Below are 6,915 nucleotides of genomic sequence, written 5' to 3'. Positions count from 1 at the left end.
TGCTTTCTTCACTTTTTTTTCCAATCACTTTTTGATTGATTCGAACTTCAAACTTTGATCTTCTCAATCGTCATCAAAATAGCTATAATTTTTAATAAACTTTGTTCGCTTGAAGCAACAATGGCGTTGAGATTGCATTGAGAGAATGGTAGGAGGTGGAAATAGAAAAGATGAGTTGTTGGTTCTGAACTGTACCAATGTGTATAGTTGTATAGTTCTCTGGTTTGCAAGTTTGTAATTCATCACTGTGTTTTTGAAATTTCTATGAATATTTGTTGATCTTGAATTTGTATTTTGTTGTTAATTGCTTGGATCTGATCGCCCTGTTTATCAATGTTGATTGAAATTTCTGATGATTCCTACTTGATTTGATTGATTTTGCGGTAAATATCACCAAACTTCTCAAAATATTGATTCTGATTGATTTGAGTTGATCTTCAAGCATTGTGTACATACATGTCTTGAACTTTCTGCAACTTCATGCGTGTATACAAGTGTATGTGTGTGTAGAGAGAGAAAGAGAAATGAGGTTTGATTTGAGAAAGTCAAATTTCTCAGCGATATATGGATGTGGGGTTGAAAGATCTTAGACATTATAAAATAATATTGTGGATATTTTTCATTACTAAAAATGAGAGAGGGACCTTAGACTAATTTTCTCTAAATAATAATAATAATGATAATAATAATTAATTAATATCTCTTGATTTATGACTTTCAAATGGATATATCAAATATATAAAATAAAAACTCGAAAGTATACCAATTCATTTCAAAATTCAAATTTGAGGGACACTAAATATGGAAAACATTCTATTAATTTAAATTTAAAATTATAATGATTTATCCCATAATATATAAGTTTTAAATAATGATATATTCCATGATTTATCTATATATCTATATACTATTATAATTGCAAAATATTATTTTTTCATTAAGGTTGAAAGTTGTAATTCTTTTTTCTCATTTTTTTTTATTTTGTTTAATTTTTTGTTAATGAATGTTACAATATGATTGGTTTATAGATTAATTTTATATTCTTAAAATAAAATTTCAAATTTGGATTCTTACTTAAATTATGTTACTATAATTGGAATAAGATCAATATTCATTCTTTAAATTTCAAATGTAAATTCTTCTTCAAATTATATTATTACAATTAGAATGAGCTCGATATTCAGATGTGTCATAATATTATTGGTTTAAATATAATTTGTTTTAAATACAAGTGTTCAAATTATTAATCGCTATTAATTTTTTTTTCTTTTTTGTTTTAAATTTTATAAAAAAAATTATATCCTTCTAAACTATAAGGACTTGAACAATAATAATTTTTTAATAAAACTTTTTTTTTTTAACAAAAGAACAAAACATAACTTTTTTAGTATTTACCAAACATGGTGGATTTTGTTAGATTTTTTTATTATTATCTCAATTGTCAATTAAAGAAATTAAAATAAAGAATAAAGATATATTTGGCTCAAATTTTTAAAAAGTTAATTTTGCTAAAATAAATTAGAAAGAAACATTAATTTTTTTTATATTAATAGTGATAGCTCGTTAAACTTTTTATTTAAAAAAAAAAAGAGGGTTATAGGTGATAATTTATTATTCTTCTAAAATTATTTTCAGATTAAATGAAAATACCATATTAAAATTTCTTTTTACCTTCTTTTTTATTCAAATAATTTTATTTTTTAATAATTTTTATTTTATTTTATTTAATATTTTATTGTAACTTTTAGATTAAAAATAATTTCTAAAAAATCATATCTAAATTATTTAGGGGTACTTATGTGTAGGTCCTAATAAATAGACTTATTGTCTAACGGGTCCTATAGAAAAAATTTATCATAAAAAAATTTCACTAATTGTAAGTTTTAACAACAATTTATAAAAATCATGGCAAAAAAAAGTCACTAATTGTCAATTTTTAGCGACATATATAAAAAGTTGTCACAAAAAAATTATTTTTAGCGACAATTTTATGAAAACTTATTTTCAATAGGACTTGATGGGAATTAAGTCAAACTATTAGGACCTATTGATACTTTACCCAATTATTTATGCCATTATAAAAAGTAAATTTTTTTTCATGTCAACTTAGTGGTAGTTTGGGAAGTGCTAAATAAATATATTTTTTTACTTTTTTGAAAATATGTTCCAAAAGTAGAGATGTAATGTGATTCAAAAATACAAATATACTTTTTACTTTTTACGAAAATATGTGTAGAAAAGTAAAGATGTGATTTGACAAAAAAAAAAAAAGAAAAAAAAAGTAAGCTAATATGACACTTCCCAAACAACCATTTTTGCCATGATCCCTCTCTTAAAGGTGTATTTTTAAAAAAAAATTCAAGAAAAATTCTATTGGAAATCTTAAGTATATTGCTTTTTTCCTTTTGTTCATTAATATTAAATTTTTAATTAATTATATTTATTATTTTAAAAAATAAATTAGAAAATAATTTATCTATTTATATATATAATTTTGTTTTGGTTGCTCAAGTTATTTGGTATTTCTGCTTAAGTCTACCTAAATTTAATTTGAATTTTTAAATTTCTGCATAGGTTCTCACTTAATTAAAACTATATTATTCAATCTTTAAAAAAAATTAAGCTCGACTCAAGATGCTTGGATTGAGCTTACCTAAGTTTGCAATTCTAGCAAGGGGGTTGAACGTTATATGATTAAATTTGTGACAAATTAAAAAATAATAGATAAATTGTGATAAAATTATGGGACTTAAATTGTAAATTTCAATCTTCTTTACTTTTATAATTTACACACAAAAATTTAATTATTTATATTATTTTATATAAAAATATATTATTAATTTTTTTTATATACTGTGCATAGCATGGGTTATCACTCGTCCTTCTATTAACTCCTAATTTCATTCCGCTTTTGTATGTGCCTTGCCTGCACTTATATCAAAGTAGGGCAATAGTTTGATCAAGTCAAACATTCATGAATGTTTATTATATTATAATGTGAATTTGTATAGATGAAAGCATGTAACATTAGGGGGTTGCGCATTGGTTTTTGACGGTTTGATTTACGGTTTGGATTCGTCTGCATGTCTGTGATATAAAAAAGATTGAATTCACAACTGCCCGCAATGCAGTTGTGGTTTGTGTGGATAGAGTTCACAAATATACGGGCGATTTGTGGATTGAACTTTTTTCTTTAAAAAATTATTTTTTTGATTGTTTTTTCCTATTTTTTCAATGTTTTTTATTGTAGTAGATTCAACACTATCCTCCATTAAAACTGGATTACAAAAAATTAGAATGAAAATTAAATAAAAACTAACATAGAAAAAAAAAACATCACATAACTAGATTTGCAAAAAATCGAAAAAATTCCAATTGAATAATTAGTATTTCAAATAATGTGACATTTGTTCCAAGCGACCGCTTGAGCGGTGAAAGTACCGCTCGAGCGAAGACGAAGATCACATTTGTTTCAACTTTTATCAAAATTTCATCAAATTTTACATGGAACATGAACATTGATGTTGAGAATCCAAATATATATATAAAGATGGGGAGAAAGCCCCAAATTTGTTAAAATCCTAATTTTGAATTTGAGTAGAGAATAGCACTTGGATAGCAATTTCCTTAATTTCTCTTGGAATTTGTGAATAATCAATGTGTGGACCATATGGTCAGTGTTGTTGAGTTAAAATTGCGACTTGGAAGTTGGTATTACTTGAATATAGTTTTCCTTATTTAATTCATACAATGATGAATGCTTGTTTGATTAGAAGAAAGTTTAACCAAGAGGTGAATAGAGTATGCATCCGGATTAAGAGTTTGTTTGGTGAATGTGTGTTGTGTCGGTGTAGACGTGCCCTCGAGGGCCTTGCTTTCTACAGTTCGGACTCAAATGTCACGGTTCTGAATCTAATCCCGCAAAGTGCAATGCGAGACCGATAAATCACCAAAGAGTCCAAATCCGGCAAATTGTTTTGGAAAACTGATTTTTAAGAAAGAAGTGCCAAACATAGACTGCTTTGCCAGATACAGAGTCGCCACCTAAATATTTATTTTGGAGAAATTTAGGAAACCCTGACTCGTTGCCTAAGGCCACGTGTCCGTCATCACCAAAGTTGCCTTGGCTCGAGAACTTGGGTACGATTGGGGAAGGTCATCATGAGCACCCCCGCTCGCCCGATCAAAGATCGACCTATACTAAACATGATATTTTGTTTTGAAAACATATGTGTTCTTATTCCGGTTAATTAGCTAGAATTACTATGTGATGCGCACAACACACAAGTATAGACTAGATCGCCTAATTTGGAACAAAGCATTGTATATTCGTTTGTTTTGAAAATGGTTTGAAGTTTGCTACTCGTAAGTAGGCTAAAATGCGGATTTAATGAATTGTTACAATTCAAGTAATCCAACCTTCACCCACAGGCATTCAGGCAGTTATATCACATAAGCAATTAGCCTCATGGAAAGCATGCTGTCATGTTAACATTTATATACATGCGAGATGCTAAAGCATAAGCACTTACAGTGTATTCCGAGCCAGAACAAAGAACTCGTTAGTAATCAAATACATGATCCTAGCTCATGTTAAGATGACTAATGTATCACAGGCAAAATGCAACTAGAAATTGGCTCGGCTATTCTAAGATGGCATATGAGATGCAACACTTGGTAATCATGTATTCAACTTGGGATTGAAATACAATGCAGTTAGTATGATGCGCCGAGCCTGGTGCATGCAATACATATGAATGAATGCAAACATGCGAGCATAGGAATGCTAATTAAAACATGACCTAAAACTAACCACTGAAAGCAGGTAAGTAAAAGGGAGAAAGACGTGGGGTTGGAAGACATTCACACACTCACGCACACTTATTACAAAGTTCGCCCTCTCGACGGAGGGTCCGAAAGAATAATACAAATCAACTAATTAACTAACTATCCTAGCTAATTAATTATTACACAACACTTAACTAATTAAAAAAATTAATTAAGCTACAAAAGCAATAAAGCAGCCTCGAGAAAAGGGACAAATGTATGCATGCTCGGCTTCGCTCGAAAATCTATCGCCATGCTCATGCTGCCTCTGTTTGCACTGCTCTGCACCTCTGAAAACTGTGAAAGTCTTAAGGATGCTTCTAAATTACCTTCTGAGCATTGTGGGATGTCCCCGGCCGAAATTCAAGGCCACCGGCCAAGAGGAACTGGTCATCGACCATTTGTGGGTATCTCGACCAACAATGCATAGCCGGTCGGCACTGAAGATGGCCGGTCGACCATCTCTTCCTGCAGAATCCTGTTTTTGCTGCAACAGAGGACAGACAGAGCATGGCAATGCATTTTCAAGGAAATGTTTGCACAACCACCCTCCTTATCATGTTTAAAGCTCAAAGGAGTATGGTTTTCGACTCTCGCGCCACCAATTATACATTTCAATGCATGATGACCAAAAGAGCCAAGTGTGCACTTTAATGTCAAATGAAATGCACACAAAACATATAAAGGACCCCAACCTCTATCATGTGTGATCAAGAGGCAAGGGATACATGCATAATGCTACGCAACCTAGGCATGCAAGCAAGCTAATGCAACATGAGCATGTAAACAAGCAATGTGCAATAGGCATACAACCTAAACAAGTAAACATGCAAGGCATGTAACAACGATGCCAATGACAAACATGCAACGACATGTGAGGCAAACATGTGACAACATGTAAAGGGACAAGTATATTTAGACCAATGCAATACATGCATGATGAACTTTAACAAAGTAGCATAATCATGCAAGCATTACAATGTAATAGGCATGCAATAACAATACCAATGATAAGCATGCAACAACATGCAATGAGACTAGCATGCAAACATGCGAAACAACTTAACAAAAAGCATGCCAAATGCAAAATAACTCAAGCATGCAACAACATGCAATAGGGTTAGCATGCAACAACATGCAACATACTATCATGCAACAACATGTAATATACTAAGTATGCAACAAGCATGTGACAACATGCAGGCAAGCATGTAACAACATGCAAAGATGGACTTAAACTAATATGGACAGCTCTCAAATGCGCCCAAATCAGTGGCCAAAGTGCTAAAATAATGGTACCAAAATGCAAAACAAACAAGTATGCTAATTGGCCCATAAGCTAGGCAACAAGACACAACTCTCAAACATGAGCAAGTTGTGACAAACATGAGAATGTGGCAATGCAATAAGCTCTGAAAATAAGCATGGAATGATGCCAAGGCATGCAAACGTCACAAATATAGCATGGTAGGGACCTCAAAACTCAAGACTAGTCAAGGCATTTACACTACAGCTATACAAAACATGAGTCATATGGCCAATACAATTCAAAGCAGTCCTAGAGCATGCCAAAACAATGACAAAACATGCATGGAGCAAAGCCAAAACAAGCTAGCATGAAGGGTCAAAACATGGAGTATGCAAGGCAATAAGGAGGTTTACACTACACCTACCAACGCCAAGCATGAGATGACTTAACCAACAAAAATCAGAGTTATGGCATGTTAAAATAAGCCCAAAAACTCACTTAGATGGCATCCCAAATGCCTAAGCATGGTGGCATACACAATGGACCATTCATGAGGCATAAGAACACAAACCCTTTAAAACATTAAAGGAGTAATAAGTGCAAGTGTTTGAGCATGAAACATGGACTGAAATAACATTACAAGTGATGCCAAACCACTGAAATGATCCGAATAGAGCATGCTGGTGACTCAAACACCCAAAGCTAACAAGCTAGATTGCATGGTAACTATACAAAACAATGTAAGCATGACCAAAACAATGAAAAATAGAGCTCAAGCATGTTAAAACAACGCTAGAAGCTTCATGAAGTTGAACCAAAATCATGCTAAAATGACATGT

This window comes from Camellia sinensis, chromosome 7, assembly GCF_055761805.1.
Source record: "Camellia sinensis isolate YWXY chromosome 7, ASM5576180v1, whole genome shotgun sequence".
NCBI lineage: Eukaryota > Viridiplantae > Streptophyta > Magnoliopsida > Ericales > Theaceae > Camellia > Camellia sinensis.
The sequence above is the reverse complement of the archived record's forward strand: the minus strand, read 5'-3'. Positions refer to the sequence as shown.